At 51.2% G+C, this 17,044-nt stretch overlaps 2 non-coding genes across 2 annotated transcripts; one reads left to right on the top strand and one right to left on the bottom strand.

The window, feature by feature from the left end:
* Positions 1-7,875: 7,875 nt before the first annotated feature.
* Positions 7,876-7,948, bottom strand: TRNAF-AAA (transfer RNA phenylalanine (anticodon AAA)). The gene has a single exon. It is a non-coding gene; the product is annotated as a tRNA-Phe (tRNA).
* Positions 7,949-10,760: 2,812 nt separating this feature from the next.
* Positions 10,761-10,832, top strand: TRNAQ-CUG (transfer RNA glutamine (anticodon CUG)). The gene has a single exon. It is a non-coding gene; the product is annotated as a tRNA-Gln (tRNA).
* Positions 10,833-17,044: the final 6,212 nt, after the last annotated feature.

The raw sequence follows: 17,044 nt of genomic DNA, 5'->3' as shown, positions 1-17,044 counted from the left end.
GATGGACTCTGGCTGAGAAATGATTTAACAGGAATTTGTATCAATGTATTGCCCTGATTAAAAGCTATGGCTGTAAGATGCCACTGTTGTTAGTACTTGAACCTGCGTGGAGACACCCGAGTGGGTGTCAAGTCCACTGCCTTAACGAGAGGTAGTTGATTATTTTGTCAAGATCCAAATTTCTTGTTCAAGGTCTAGTCAATGTCTAGATGACAGAGAAAATAATACACTGATGATAATAAGAAGAATTTAGAAATATTTACAGTTGCTATGGGCATAACTATGATGATTGTTTTATGTTTCACTCTTTATATCTGACACCACCATCATCTTTCCCTTTAGCCTTGTAGTTTACCAAGGGGAAAACTAAACATCTCTTCAGATACAAGGGAGTGTTTGTGTTCACTCCTGCTAGCTACACAGAGGCTTGATGTAGCTGTTTCAATCCTCCGGCTCTGCCCTGATAAGTAACATTTCAGAGTGTCACTGAACTGAAGGAGGGAGATCATTTTTTGACAGATTACGCTTCCTCTTAAAGGTGTTTGTCTGGCTGGCAGCCCTGGTTCCCAGGTCTCTCCTGAGGGAAGAAAGTTTCTGTGCAAAATACTAAAACTTTTAACAGTTAGGAGGGAAAGGCGATGGCCACATGATGGGGCCAGTATGTACCACAACATGATTCTTTTATGTGAGATGACTCTGAAGATTGACTGATCTCCACTTCCTTGGATTTGAAGAGATGTTTAGTTTTGTACTTGAGAACCTGTAAGGCTGAAGCAATTTTATGGATAATGACACTACAATTGAAGGGTTATTTAATGTTGTAGAAATCATTAAAAACACTTAGTTTCAACTTGAGCTGCCTGTTATTAAAGTCTGGTTTCCCCACGTCAGTTCCATAAGCTCTGCTAGAAAGGCCGTGGGTTCTCTCCTGCCTTGGTGGGAACTAAAGGCAATCATCCCCTGCTGCCCTTGGCTTCAGGCTGATTTTTCTGGGGAGGGGATGTGGAATTGGTTTGTTTGCTATTGAGAGGGAGCTGGGCCAGTTCTCAGGGAACGAGAACTCCTAGCACCTTCCCAGCCCAACCCAGGCTGCTGCCCTGTCCCAGCCTCTGTTCCCCTGGGAGCCCTGCTTGTTTGACTCTAGAGCAGGCAGGGAGCAGCAGCTGAGGCAGAGGACAACCTGGGCTGGGCAGATGCTAGGAGCAGAGCACCAGAGGCCTCTACTGGCTCCCTCCTCAGCAGCAAACAATCAGTCCCCACACACACCCTGGGACAGCAGCCTGGAGCCAAGGACAGTGTCCAGTGGGGGGTTCTCTTTTTCCTCTTCCTGGGGTGAGCAGGGACCTGGGGGTGTTTCTTGCAGGGCAGTTGGAACTGAATTGGGGAACAGGCTTTTAATAACAGGCAGCTCAAGTTCAGACTAATTTTGTTACAATTTTCTTTATAATGTAAAATAATTCAAAAGTAAATGGGCAGGAATGATTGGAACTCTTTTCTCCCTGTCGTACAAAGAAATGGCTTTTTGGCTTTTCATGATACAGGAGTCAGGTTCGTTCACTGTGCAGAATCAATGTGCACAGAAGCCTGTTGTGTTTCATTTCTTTAGTTCTGCTGCCCTCATGTGGCTATTTCCTTCCCCTCCTTTCTGTCCAAAGTGAAGAGCCCAGTTCCTGCAGGGAGAGAAGGATATCTTTCTTCTTTCCTTCCTCAAAAGCCCCCTTCCTTGGAAAGCCCTTTGCTGGGTCTGGGTGGGGAACAGCCATTCCTGAGGATTAATTTCACACCATATTTGGGGTTGATATATAGATTTTACAGCCAGACTAGATCACTAGGTACCTCTGCTCTGACCTGATTCAGAACAGAGTCCAGAGAATTTTATCCAGTGACTCCTACACCCACCCCAAGATCTTCTGGCTGAGCGAGGAGGGCTCATTCAGAAAGTCATCGTGTTTGGATGTAAAGGTGGGAAATGATGGGGAAATTGGTCCCTCTTTCAAGTTTCAATGTTGTAACTTCTACATCTAGACCGAGGTAGCCAACCTGAGCCTGAGAAGGAGCCAGAATTTCCCAATGTAACCGCCAAATGTGCACCTTTGTATGCAACTACTGAGTCAATTGTGAACCTTCCCATCATTATCCCTCTGAAATAATGATGTGATGGATACTTAGCTGTATATCCCAGTGTGCCCTGCACGTCTACAAGCAGCATTAGCCAATCCAACCATTCAGCACTTGCAGATGGGCACCTCTGTACTGTGCCTGAGTCTTGTACAGCTATGAAAGGCTGATAGATGCCAATATTTCCCTGTCTTTTTAACCTGCACTAATACCAGGCCAGGCCAGGACTGGGAAGAGAGACAGAGCAGCAGGTTTCCCATATTGTATCCATTTTCCTTTTACTTGACCAGTTTCTTCTCTGCATAACTTGTACTTTTTTTATTGTGAGCTTGGCTAGCTCAGCTGGTAGAATGTCAGACTTTTAATCTGAGGGTCCAGGCTTCAAGTACCTGGTCAGATAATAAACTACTCACTATATCTTTAAACATTGTTCTTCTGATGTCCTCTTTGGTGTTAGTTTTTCTCTTCAAGACTGTGCCTTTCCTAAGAAGGGCCTTTGTGTGTGTGGGTTTGAAGGGGCAACTTCCTAACATCCTCACTGTCCTTGCAGCCTGGAGGAATAAAGGCCTCTGGGCACACAGCATGTTCCTCCCCTGCATGTACACGCACACACAGAAAACAAAACAGAATATCTCTAAGGAATTAGAATCACCTGCGGCCTTCCTCTATCCTGCTGGATCCCCAAATGATGATGCTCTTCAGCCTAAACCCATGTCCCCTCTACTCCCAGTGACCCTCAGTCCCAATCCACTGCCCCTCCTATGCACACTGCTCCTCACTCCCAACCAGAGCCTACTCCTCTTCACCTTTCTCCTCTATCCCAACCCACAGCCCCCTCCTATTTCCAGTGCCCCTCAATCCCAACGCACAGGCCCCTCCTATTCCCAGTGCCCCTCAATCCCAAACCACGGCTCCCTCCTTCCCTCCAGCAGCAGGTGCTTCAGACTCCCTCAGGAAGATTTTCTTGCAAGGTTTCATGTATGAGTCTGAATGTGGATTTTACAGTGCGTTGGAAATATGTTGCATTGCTTGCCAAAATGATCACTTTTGGCTCGTGTTGGATTCCCAGGCTCCTTGTTATTGGGACAGGAGAAAGAAAGAGTTGTTATCCTTGTTGTGTGAATCAAGGGCAGCACAGCTGTGCTTGGCAGACCCCGATAGAGGGACTCACCCTCAATTCAATAGCACTTGGTAGGCAGGGGACAAGGGTTCCAGGACCAAGTGGGCTGGGGTCCCAATACTAAAATTTAGGTGTTAAATCAACTTTAGGACAGGGTGGCAGTGGAGGGATGAGTGAGTTCCTAGACAAGACAGTGATGTACGGTGCCTTCTTATTTTCCCTCTTTTCCACTCAGGATGGCAGATGAACTCTACAGAGGCACCTCTGGGCTTGCACTGACTAAGGACAACAGCTGTGAGTGGAGTAACGGGGGGGCTCATATTTAAGGACTTTTGGTTGCTGGACCTACAAACCGTAGGGATAAGGACACTGCCCAGCTTATTTGGGAGTGGGTCTTTTCCTCGTGGTTTATGTTTATGTGTTGGGGCTGCAGACATGACTTCTGCTAACCCTAGGCTTACATTGCAATGTAGACATATCCTAAGAGGGCATCTATACTGTGATAAAATCCCGCTTACCTGGATGATCTGATTTGGGCTCCTGGGGATCAGACTGGAGCCCAGGCTTGGAAACCCTCACTCCTTGTGGGGTCTCGGAGGCTGGGCTGAAGCTCAAGTGTCTACACTGTAATTTTATAACCCTGCAGCACAAGCCCCACAAGCCTGAATCAACTGACTCAGGGTTTGAGAATAGTGACTTGGGTGTGTTAATGGCAGTGTAGACATAATGCTCGGCTATGTCCACACTGCAATGAAACACCCAAGGCTGTCCTGTGCCAGCTCAGGCTCCTGAGGGTTTTGGCCGTGGGGTGGTAAATTTGCACTGTAGACATCTCAGCTCAAGCTCAATATCGGGCTCTGGGAGCCCTCAAGGTTGGGAGGGAGTTTAGCAAGCAAAAAAGGTAAAATGGCAGTGGAGTAATACGCTGGACTCAGTGGCATTTCTCCATTGGTCTGTCTGCTTTGGGGCAGTGACAATAACATGTCCTGCTGCATTCGTTATTTCAAAGGGTGGTTTAGGATTTTCATTCTCACACACGGTGCATGAAGCAGTGCTCAACCCTTGATGCAAACTAAATGAGCTGCTCACAGATTCTGACAGCCACAATGAGCAATTGGTGTGAGAGCCCAGACCTGCCCCTGTCCCAGAGGGAGGGGCTCATCTATGACAGGCTGGACCACTGACCTATCAACTCTTAACTCCCAAACTTCCAGTAATTCTGTTATCAGTGCCTGTGAGTATAATTTAAACTGCCATACTGGGCTGGACCAAAGGCCCATCAAGCTCTGTGTTTTGTCCATTGGCAGTAGCCAATAGCAGGTGCCTCAAGAGTTAATCAACAAGGCACCACTGAGAGTTGAATCCAGGATCTCCTGCTTACAAGACAGGGGCTTTAACCAGCTAAGCCATGGTGCCCACCTGTGGTTGAAGCACAGTGTCTGTGCACACCTGACTCCCTGCCATCCCCACTGGGGCCTGACAAGCTTTGCTTGTGTTTGGATTCTCCAAAGCAGAGAAGCAGGTGAGCTTTTCCTTGCAAGCTCTGTGTGTGTGTGTGTGTGTGATTCTTTGGCCAGGTCTGCACTACAAAGTTATTTCAGCATCATTGTATTGCTCAGGTGTGTGAAAAACACACAACGCTCCCTTGGTCAGCAGCTTTTGGCTAGTGCACACACTGCAATGCCATGTCTGGCAACAAAACTGCCCTGTTTTGGTGACAAAATAAAACCACCTCGACGAGAGGCCTAGAGCTTTGTGCAGCAAACTTAAAGTGACAAATTGTCAGTGTAAATGCTGCTGTTCATTATATCACCATAACTGGCCTCTACCAGTATCCCATAATGCCCACTGTGAACTCACCTGCCCTGCGTTCCTGCTACAGAGGCTGGGCCCCTCCCCTTTCATAGTTCCAGAAAGTTCTGAGAGCTGAGCCACTCTCTGCCCTGGGATTAGGTTGATATACTGCATTGCCAGCCTAAGTAACGTAATTACACCAACCTAATTTTGTAGTGTAGATCTGTCCAAAGAATCACACACACATCTTGGGAGCAAAACTTCACCTGCTCTTCTGCTTTACAGAAGCCAAACACGAGCAATATTTGTCAGGACCCAGTGGGGATTGGCAGACAGTTAGGTGTGGGCAGACACGGTGCTTTAAGTAACAGCAGGTACCATGGCTTAGGTGGTTAAAGTACCTGTTTTGTAAAGACGAGATCCTGGATTCAACTCCCAGTGGTGCCTTGGGGAGTGGCTTTTGGGGCACCGGGCATTGGCTACTGATAGAAGACAAGATTCAGAACTAGATGGACCTATGGTTTAAATTACACGCACAGGCACTGATAATAGAGTTACTAAAAGTTTGGGTGTTAAGAGCTGATAGGTCAGTGGTCCATTCCCCTCAATGCAGTTTTACTATTTCCACTTGCTAAACTCCCTCCAAACCTCTATAAAATTACAGTGCAGACATATGGGCTTGAGGCCCCATGAGGGGTGAGGGTTTCTGAGTCCAGGCTTCAGTGTGAACACAAATATCTGCACCACAGTTTTTAGCCTCTCAGCTTTACGTCCATGAGCCCAAGTCTGATGAGCCAGGCCAGCCCTGCTGCCATCTTTATCCCAGGAGAGATGGACTCTAAGGGTACGTCTCCATTGCAATGGATGCCCAGGTGTGGCACGCTGTGCTCAAAGCAGCACCCTGGAAGCCCCATATTCACCACTCTCATATAATGATCATATGGTTTGTACAAGTCTGCCTTGTGAGGATGGACACTGCTTGATTCACATCCTAGCAAAGGAGCTTCCTAACAAGCTGGAAGAAAATATGAAAGAAGGGTAGAGACACCATGATTTGGCCTCTCTCCCCCATAACTCAACAGCTGGAAACACACCTGGAGGACAAAGACTGAGCTGAACTGATTCAGAAATCAGAAGAGAATACTAATAATACATTCAAACCAAATTCCCCAACCAGACTAGTATTGGTTTCTCAGCAGGATTCCTGGGCCCAGCCTTGTTGGGGTTACAAGGACTCTGCCACACATGAGAGTAGAAAGAGCATCTTTGGGGTCAGGCAGGCCTCTGGTATGGGGGTGGGGACTGAGATCCTTTCTCTGGCTAATTGCACCAGGGTCATGTATAAACCAGGGAAGTTCCCCACAATAGCCGGACCTGAACCCCCTGTACACTTGCCCTCTGTACTCATTGCTTCTCTGTCTCTCTTCCCCTCATCTCTGCTGCTCTCCCTCTGAGCTTTCTCGGCACCTGGCCCCACAGCCCTTCCTGCCAGCCAGAGACTGCTTGTTCTAGGCCTGTTCCTGTGGATGTGGCCTCTCTCCTGATTCCTGAGGAAAGGAACCTTTCCAGGAAATGGCCATGGATTCTGGGAATCTGCATGTGGCTGGTGGACAGCACCAGGAATCATTTGGCTCCTGGCACACAAGGCCACTTAAAACCTGAGCACCCAGAGACGGGCTTGAACCTTCAGATTAAGAGCCTGATGCTTTACCAACTGAGCTGCCTGGGCTTGTTGAAACCATCTTCACCATTCACCACAAGAGCGAGCAGGTAGGCAAAAGGGAGGCAAAAAAAGTTCTAGAGAACCCTCATGTGGCCTAATGGATAAGGTGTCTGAGTGTGGATCAAAAGATTGAGGGTTGGAGTCCCTTGGTGGTTGTGTTTCTGCAGTTTTACCATTGTGCTGAAAGTCCTGTTCCCTTCAGGGCTGGAACCTCTTCTTGGCTGCTCAGGCCAATACTCTGGCTTCAGCTAGAGCCCCGGGAAGGAGTTGGGGGTTGGGTGTCACAAAGGCTGGGGCATGAGCCCCAAGTGCATCCAGTCTAGCCTTTGCCCTTTCTGACTTGTCAAAGAAAGTGGGTGACTGCCCGGGCTGGCGTGTGCACCTGACCCTGTGCTGGAGGGTACTTGCTATATAGCGTCTTCAGAGCCTGGGTGTTTCTCTGCTTCTCGCCAGCTTGGGAAAAGCCTCTTGGGGTAAAATCTCCTGCCCCACTGCAAAAGTGAGCACCTTGAGTGGGACCAGTCAGAGGCCTCACCATGGGGGCTGGCTCTGCTTTCCTACCAATTTATGATGTTATCCACAGAGGATCAGCAGCTGCCCCGCATGCTGGTGACCTTCAGTGGGTGTTTGGCATGGCAGGGAGCAGCCTGGCTGAGTGTTTTTGTGCCTGTCTGAAGGCCACACAAAGGCATGGTCCTGCCCTCCTCTAGCTCTGACCTCAGTTGCTCTGTGGCTTTTAAGCCTTCCCTTGGAGCCATCAGCACCAGCTGCCTCTGCTCTAGGTGCCCAGAGGAGGAGAGGTGTGCTGGGTCAGTTTAACAGATGCCCCTTCCCTGGTACTGCCATTGCTCAGCTGCACAGAGGAGCTTCCATCCCCAATCCCTGCCTGTCACTGCCTAGCAGCCCTCTGGCGCCATTGCTGAGGGCTACCCTGCCTCACTTTCTTCCTACCATGTTGGGAAAGACAGTTCTCATTATTAAAGCTGAGGTGGGCCATCTAGGGGCAGAAGCCTGTTCTATGTTTTCCTACTGCAGAGCCCAAGCTCAGGAACTCACCTTGGGTGCAGGCACTGCTGTGCTCCCAGAAAACATCCCCTGCATAAAGAGAGATGACAAGGCCTGCCAAACCCCGGGATTGAACCAAGGGTCTTTAGAGCTTTGGTCTAACGCTCTCCCAACTGAGCTACTTTGGAACCTGTGTGAGAACATTTTGGCCAGTTGCTTCTCTATCTGGAATGTTTTTGTCAGCAGTTGCACATAAAAAGGACAGGAAAACAAACGGCTGCTCCACACCCCCACCAGAGGAACCCGGCACCATCAGCTGAGGTGAGTAAGAAGTGTCCGTTGGCTGACAGGGCCTGTCCCTCAGGAGCTGGAACAGCAGCTGCTGCCTCCCCCTTGGCTCCAGGCTGTGGGAAATGCTCATTGCCTGGCTGCATGGGCGGATGCGGCTCCGTGCTCTGGAGAGCATCTGTATTGCTCTGTCAACCCCCCGTCTTCACTGAGCCAGTCTGGTAAGGTCCCAAGTGCCCCCTCTGGCCTGGCAGCTGCGAGTGTGCAGACATCAACCCCCCTGCCAGCCCCAGAGCCAGCAGAAGCGCCAGCCCCCCCAGCACCACAGGGACACTCAATGAACTTCCTGTGGGGATATGGTTCCTTGGCGTCCAGCTGCTAGAGTGAGAGTCAGGAGAGAGCAGTGTCTGGCTCACCGTGGGGGAGAGAAGAGACCTGATGAGTGCGGATCTCCCTCAGCCTCCCCCGCAATGCTGGTCAGTTTTATTACCACTGTAATAGTCAGTCCTTCCCTTCAGGGCCGGCCCTAGAGGGGTCTGGGGTATGGGACAAATCCCCCCCTTTCCTCCCCAGGCCCTGCCCCCACTACACCCCTTCCCCCAAGTCCCCACCCCATCCTGTCCCATCTCTTCCCTTCTTGCACCTTCCTGCCCCATTCCTCTCCCACCCCCACCTCTTCCTGTCCCTGCTCCTTCCCCTCCCCACCCAGTGCCTCCTGCACCTCACTGAACAGCTCATCACTGGCAAGTGGGAGGCACTGAAAGGGAAGAGGAGGAGCTTGTCAGCAAGGCCTGCAGTGTGGAGGAGGAGCTGGCTGTCAATGGGCGCTGAGCACCTATTTTTTCTCTGTTGGTTCTGCAGCCCCATAGCTCCCATGGAGTCGCTGACTTGGCTCTTTTCGCACTCTAGAGAGAGGAGCAGAACCAGGGCTATGGCTGATCTATGGGGCATCAGGTGAGTGCCAGCGGCTTCAGGTGCTGAGAGTTTGCCTGACCCCTCAGGGACACAGTGTGAGGTGGTGCCCCAGGGATCTCTATGAAAGGAGCAGAACAGGATTTACTTGGGGTGGGGAGAGAATTGAGAGTGTCTCAGGGGGTTGTACAGAGGTGTTGCCGGGATTAGAGACTGGCTAAAACACAGGACTCACTGGGAGCAGGATTCAAACCCGCACAGGGAAACCCTATTGGATTTCAACTCCCACATCTTAACCACTCGGCCATCACAGCTGTGAGCACAAAAATGCCCCAATGCCAGAGAAACTGGTAAAGAATCACAATGCCCAGGTGTGAAGTCATCTGAACCACAAAATTCCCACCACAAACCTGGCTCCCAAAGCACGGGGGGGATTGGGGTTTGTTCTCTTTGCTTAGCCATGTGCAGTCACACAGACAGCGCGTTTAAAAGTCTACCCTCCTGCAGAGCGGGAATGGGAAATGATTCTCAACTTGAACCCTGATTTTATCGGGACTGTCCTGATATTTGCTTGTTTGTCCCGCGTCCCGACCGATGTTTGGTCGGGACCCTGGACAAACAAATAACTTTGTCCTCTGCTCCGACAGACAGGCATGGTCTGGAGGGATACTTGCCCCCTCCCAACTCCGCCCCCTCATTCCCCCATTGGATCCATCCCCAAATCCTGGCCCTGGCCCTGCCCCCAGCCCCACCCCCTCACTGCCCCATTGGATCCCTCCCCAAATCCTTCCCCTGGCTCTGCCTCTTTCCCAAGCACACAGCATTCTTCCTCCCTCCCAGGTTTGCACACAGGCCATGCCCATGGCCGGGAGCGCAGCGCGGAAGCTGCTTCAGCCCTGCAGCCTGCGGGGCAGCGCAATGGGGCTGGGGGCAGCATGGAGCAGGCAGGGCCCAGGTGGGTGGGGGGCAGAGACATACATGGGGTGGACACGCTCCTGCCGGGAACTGCCTGGTTCACCCCTTGCCCGAGAGCTGCAGGAAGGGCCCGGATCATGGCTCGGCTGCAGAGCTCGGAGCCCAGGCTGGGCCCAGGAGTGAGGGGATGGGGGAGCTGGGGGTGTAGCGAAGGTTGGAGCCGAGAGTTGGTTGGAGATGGGGCTGTGCCACTGCCGCTTGGCGGCGGGGCGGCCCTCTGGTTTTTTTTTTTGCTCCGCCCCCCATGTCCTGATATTTCATCTTTGACATCTGGTCACCCTAGCCTGATATGAAGGAGGATGTCTGGACCAAGGGGCCAGGGACTGGCCTTTGCTAGAGAAACCACTGTCAAGTTTTAGCCAGTTAGGATAAGTCAGCAAATAAGAACAACTTCAGGTATCAGTGACTGCTACAGGTTGCAAATTCCTACATGTAGCAGTTTCTGGCACTACACCTGCACAGCTCTGCTCCCTGGCTCTTCTCGGGCTCCTGCTCTCTCCTTAGCTCTGCCCCACTCTCGCCCAGGCAGTTCCAGCTCACATGGAGGATGGGACCCCCTGGCCTGGTGACTCCCTCATTACACTGCCTGGCCTGTCAGTGCAGCTAACTTGGAGCTTTGGCCTCTCCCCATTGTCCCTGGGGACTGTCAGTCTCAGGGTCCTGATTTCCCATTGATCCTTCCCCCTTCTATTGGTGCTGGGAACTAGCCAACCAACCCCGCCCCCACCCGCCCACACACACTAAGTTTTAGTAAAGGGCCAAGAGCCCCCTTACACAAGCCAGCCCCATGAGGTTCACCAATGTGCAGAGAAGGCAGCACAAGTTGGTCCCATGGTGTAATGGGCAGCACTCAGGACTCTGAATCCTGTAATCTGAGTTCAAATCTCAGTGGGACCTTGTGTCGGCTTGTGGTCATAGGCAGCAGGTTATATACATTTGCGGTGCTCAGGCTCCAGGAGTGCTCAGGGCTGGGGGCTCTGCTCCAGCAATAGTTGGAGCTGGGTCTCTTCTCTGGGCCCTGGTCTCTGCCTGTCACCCCTCCCCCTGCATGTCACCCCTGCTGAGCTGTGTCTGTGCCTGACAAAAAGCAGCATGCGCCTGTCCCCTGCCTGCTCCTGCTGCTGGAGTAGAGGGATTCTGGGCAGAACTGATGGCCCAGGGTCCTAGTACCTGCTCTCCACTAATGGAAAGGCAGGCTGCCCTGAGCCTCTCCAACACCCCCAGCCCTAAAATCCCTTATCCCTCTTTCCCAGTCATGAACCCCCCATCTTCAGCCCCACAGCCCTCACCCCTGCCCTTCCTCCAAGGCGGTGCACCTCCACCCTGCATCCCTCCTGCACCCCAATCCCCAGCCCAGGATCTACACCCCAGACTTCCCCCTCAAACCTCCTCCCAGAGCCTTAGGCAGGTGGGGGTGGAGTTTGGGGGGGGGTTCAGGGCACCACCAAAATTTCTACAAACTTGCCACCCATGCTTGTGGTAAAGCCCCAGAGCTCAACTTCAACTTCCCTGTCTCCAGCTGTGTAAGAGTGAATCTTTCCCCTCCTGCTGGGTGACTCACACCTCCTAGAGCCAGGTCTTTGGCTGGGGTGGCCACAATGGGTTAGGGCCCTAGAACTTGCTACCCTGATAGTTGGGATTCTTGCTGCTGCACCTAATGTTCACAAGTTTTGCCCTTTTGCTTCCTACCACACTTTTCCTCTGGCCCACGTGGCGCTTGAAGAAAGGAGTGCCAGGGCTGGGATTAATAGTCAGGGCTTGGCAGGAGGGAGGAAGAGTCCCAGGCTGGAGCCCCGCACACCTTCCCTCCTCTGGGCACCTAGAGCAGAGGCAGCCCAGCTCTGTCTGCTGGATACCTCGGCAGAGTAGGTGAGTTCATGTAAATACAGTCTGGTCCCAAAGCCTCCTCCCAACCCTGGTCATCAGTAGCTGCCAGGGTAGAGCTCATTCACACCTCGCTTACAAATCATCATTTGAAATTCTAAGGTTGGCCAACACTGCCGAAGCCAATGCACCAACATTGTCAGCAAACACAACAGCTGGGTGAGGAAACCCGGCTTTGTCCAGACTTTCCAAACCTATTTTACTTTCTCAGGTACAAGTAGTTTTCAAACGTTGTATCTGCTTTTAAAGTGTGTGTTAACGTTTCCATTTCCATTCAAATTTGCAACTAATGACAATATTGGCAGCGCTGCATGTAACTACCTGACCACTGAGGGAGGGGGTGTTGGGGAAATTCGGGGAAGGGGGTGCACAGCTCCCTGGCTGTGGGGCATATAGGGAATGACCAGTTTCACTGAATTGAGTCTCCTACTGCAGCACCTCAGTAGGTTACATCAGAGAGGAGCTGCAGTGTCTAGGCAGTGGGATGCCTGTGCCTTTAAGAGCCCAGCCCTGGGAAGCCCATTCTGAGAGGTGCTGCCTGTGAGAGGGGAAATAAAAAAGCCCTCTGCTCCCCCCACCCATGTTTGCAAACACTGGAGTCTCAGCCCACCGGGATAACTGTTACCCCTCTGTCCCTGCCTGTGCTGGGGTTTAACCCTCTGGCAGCGCCTCCCTCTGGGGTTAACTCCAGCTCCTTCTCCCCTCCCCGACTTTGCCCTTCAGTCCCTCTCCTAATTCTGCCTCCAGCTGCTTGACCCCTCGACCAGTCAATTTCCACCCCCTGCTCAGACTCTGGCCACCCCCTCCTCTGATTTGCCTTCCTTTGCCCCTTTTTAATCCCTGTAAAAAGTAGAGGGTGCTGGGTCCCATTCTCTGGAGGGAGGGCTGGGCACCTGGCCCCTGCCTGCCCAGTGCTCAAAGTGCCCCATGAGCTTGTGGATATTTGCCGAGTGCTGCAGGGTCACCCGAAGGGAGAGAGAGACGCGGTTAGGAGGTGATGCAGCCAAGGGTGCCTCACCCAACACTGAGATGCAGCCACCTCTGGGGTGAGTTACACAAGTCAGCAAATGAATTTCGAACAAGAAACGCACTGAAAGGACCAAGGCAGCTGCAGGAGGTGGAGAAAACCAGAAAAAGCAGTAGCCCTGGATCCTAGCCCTGCCCCTCCCCAACTCTACTCCCTAACCTACTACTCCCCTCCCACATTTGAGGGGAGAACCCAGGAGTCCTGGTCCCCAGCCTTGCCCACCCCCATATTTCGATATGGCTCCATCCAACAGCTGCCCCCACAATTGCAGGGCAGTGCCATGGGGCACACTGGGGCCTGCCTGTTTGCACAGGATGGGCAATGCCAGTGCCCCAGGGTGCAGAGAGACGATGCTAAGGGAGAAGCAGGCAGCAGACAGCTCCCATGACAGAGAAAGAAATGCTAGGGGGTGCTGTGCTGCAAGGAGTGAAGGGGGTTGGCAGGGAATGGGAGGATCTTCCCTCACAGCAGGTGCATCTGTCTCCCTCCCAATTCCTCCCCCAGCCCAGGCAAATCCCGGCCCAGCTAGCAGGGTTAAATTTGGCCTGGATTCCCCAGCTGCTGGGGGTGGGGCGTGGGGCTGGGAAGCATGAGCCTCTACTCCCCCTTACCCAGACACAGTTGCATGGGTACAGACCAAAGGAGCCTGCAGCACTGCTGCCTAGAGGAAAGTGAGTCACCAGCCAGTGACAGATACATCATGGCTCTCCTCATCCTCATCCTCTTTTCCATATACAACCTGGCCAGGGGAGGGGGTGTAAACTTAGGGCAGTTGCATAGTTAACCTGTGGAACTCCTTGCAAGAGCATGATTGAAGGCCAAGACTATAACAGGGTTCAAAAAAGAACTAGATAAGTTTATGGTGGATAGATCCATCAAGGGCTATTAGGGTGAGCAGGGATGGTGCCTGTAGCCTCTGTTTGCCAGAAGCTGGGAATGGGCGGCAGGGGATGGATCACTTGATGAGTCCCTGCTCTGTTCATTCCCTCTGGGGCACCTGGCACTGGCCACTGTCGGAAGACAGGAGGATACTGGGCTAGATGGACTTTGCGTCTGAACTAATCTGACCGTTCTTATGTCTCCCTTAGCGCAGCAGTGACACCCAGTGGGCAATCAGGGTAATGCACAGAAGGTGTTTCCCTTGATACAGCAGTGACACCCACTGGTCAGGTGGCGTAATGCACAGCGTGTGTCTGCCTTCTAGGAGCAGTGACACCCACGGACCAGTCACGGTAATACACAGTGTGTGTTTCCCACCAATCTGGGTAATGCACAGAGCATGTTTCCCATGAAGCAGCTGTGACACCCAGTGACAGGAAGTGGAGTGACCTGGCCCCAGCCTGCTCCGCTCTGCCAGCTCGGGCTGGGGGACAGGGTGCTGTGTAGGGCACCAAAACATCTAGGGACAACCTTGAATAGATCATTTTTCCACAGGGACTGATAGCTGTTAGAATAGAGATATTCAGGCTGCCTATACAGGCCTAGACTTTAAGAACTTAGGTGTATTTTTATCACTTAGCCAGTGACAGGGGTATAAAACAAAACCAAAATCCCAGTCTGCCTGTGTCTGGGCCTTCTCTCCCTAGTAAAGTCTGAGCCCTTGTTTGGAGATGTCATAAACAGATAGTTAAGGGTTAATGTCTCTTTTACCTGTAAAGGGTTAAGAAGCTCCATAAAGCTGGCTGACACCTGACCAGAGGACCAATAGGGGGACAAGATGCTTTCAGATCTTGGTGGAGGGAAGTCTTTGTTTGTGCTCTTTGTTTTGGGGGTTGTCCGCTCTTGGAACTAAGAGGGACCAAACGTCCATCCAGGCTCTCCAAATCTTTCTGAATCAGTCTCTCATGTTTCAAACTTGTAAGTAATTAGCCAGGCAAGGCGTTAGTCTTATTTTTGTTTTCTCAACTTGTAAATGATCCTTGTTTGCTGAGAGGATTTTACCTCTGCTTGCTGTAACTTTGAACCTAAGGCTAGAGGGGTTTCCTCTGGGCTATATAAATCTGAGTACCCTGTAAAGTATTTTCCATCCTGATTTTACAGAGATGATTTTTATCTTTCTTTCTTTAATTACAAGTTTTTTCTTTTAAGAACCTGATTGATTTTTCCTTGTTTTAAGATCTAAGGGGATTGGGTCTGGACTCACCAGGGATTGGTGGGGGGAAAGGAATGGGGATGGTTAATTTCTCCTAATTTTAAGATCCAAGGGGTTTGGATCTGTGTTCACCAGGGAATTGCTGAAGCCTCTCAAGGCTGCCCAGGGTTGGGAATGTTTTGGGGGGGACAGGGAGTGATCCAGACAATAACTTCTGGATGGTGGCAGTGTTGCCAGATCTAAGCTAGTAATTAAGCTTAGAAGAGTCCATGCAGGTCCCCCACGTCTGTACCCTAAAGTTCAGAGTGGGGAAAAAACCTTGACAGTAGGCTAAGGCCTTTGGCTAAACAGCAGGGGCAGCCATATGCTGGGAAGTGAAGGGTCACATCCTCACCTCCCAAACCCGTCACACTGAACTAAGGTGCGGTTGGGCTGTTAGGAAGATGATCCTGTCCCAATAGTGCCCATCACTACCAGATAAAGAACCAGATCTTAAGGGAGCATCCGGTCTGGCAAGAAATCCCTTCTCAATGGTTGTGGTTGTGAAACCATCATTTCTGTAGGGTTTATCTTTATGGCCCAGCTTTTCTGTTGTCAATCTGTCTGGTCCTCTAATTCTTTCTGTCTGCTGCAGAATTAATTTTACTGGGTGTAAGTTAATTAGGGGAGTGGGATGTAATTGGTTAGAGAATTCTGTTACAATAGGTTAGAATTGGTTAATTACATTTCAGTAAAATGATTGGTTAAGGTCTCGCTGAGAATATTACTGTATCAACTGGGGTCAAAGAGGCAGTGGGTGGGGAAATTGGCATCATGCTTGCTATCGGGGAGGGTGGGAATAGGGAACGGGGAACAGGGTCACAGGCAAGGCTCTGCAGTGTCGGAGCTGGGAAGAGGGACGTTGGGTAAACACTCTGCAGTGTCAAAGCTCATAGACTCATAGACTTTAAGGTCAGAAGGGACCATTATGATCATCTAGTCTGATCTCCTGCACAACGCAGGCCACAGACTCTCACCCACCCACTCCTGTAACAAACCCCTGACCTATGTCTGAGCTATTGAAGTCCTCAACTCGTTGCTTAAAGACTTCAAGATGCAGAGAATCCTCCAGCAAGTGACCCGTGCCCTACGCTGCAGAGAAAGGTGAAAACCCCTCAGGGTCTCTGCCAATCTGCCCTGGAGGAAAATTCCTTCCTCACCCCAAATATGGTGATCAGCTAAACCTTGAGCATGTGGGCAAGACTCACCAGCCAGCACCCAGGAAAGAATTGTCTGTAGGGATGTGGGGTAAATGGTCTGTGGTGTCAGAGCTGGGAAGGGAACACAGGGGAACAGACTCTGTTGGTGTATAGAGATCAGCCTGACTGGTGTGAAGGGCTTTGGAATCTGTTTGCTTGGAAACGAACCCCAATAAACATCCCTTTGTCTGCACTTCGGACTTCTGGTCTTTTGCTGCTTGCTGTCTGTGCGACAAAAGCCAGGGAAGTGGGTAGGGGAAGGGAAAGCCAAAGCCCTCTAACAATGGCTCCTTGCTCCTCTCCCTCCAGGCTCAGTGGTCAAGGATGGGCAGGACTCCAGGCTCTGCTTGAGGGATCCTGGCACAGGGGCTGGTGGGGGAGAAAGGATGGTAGATTCTGACCTGCATTCTGGAGAGGAGCTAATAAGTGAAGGGGCATTTTTGATTCCTCCCCTGCTTCAATGTCCCCAGGGCTGGAATTCTACATTCCATAGGGCCAAATGAGGGGGTGAAGCTGTTTGGCTAAGGAAAGCCAGTGCTCCACGTGAGGTTTGAACTCATAACCTCAGCCTAGCTCTTCTCAGTACTGCTCTATAAGTACTGTGCACTAACCAACTACACCACTGTTAATTGCTGGTGTCTTACTCCCCTAGGTTGATAAAGGCAAGGAGTGACCCCAAAACATTCTCAGTGGGATTAAGAGCCGGTATCAGCAAGCGTTGTACTCGGTGGGGTGGATTCTTCTTAAGGATTCCAGGCACCATTTGATCCTTTTGTTCTTCCCTGTGTAATAACAGAGCTGACTGACACTCACTGTAGAGTCTTACTGCAGACCAACAGATCTGAAATCACTGATCACCAGGTCTAAG

This window comes from Gopherus flavomarginatus, assembly GCF_025201925.1.
Source record: "Gopherus flavomarginatus isolate rGopFla2 chromosome 13 unlocalized genomic scaffold, rGopFla2.mat.asm SUPER_13_unloc_1, whole genome shotgun sequence".
Classification (NCBI taxonomy): Eukaryota; Metazoa; Chordata; order Testudines; family Testudinidae; genus Gopherus; species Gopherus flavomarginatus.
This window is presented reverse-complemented; position numbering and strand designations above follow the sequence as displayed.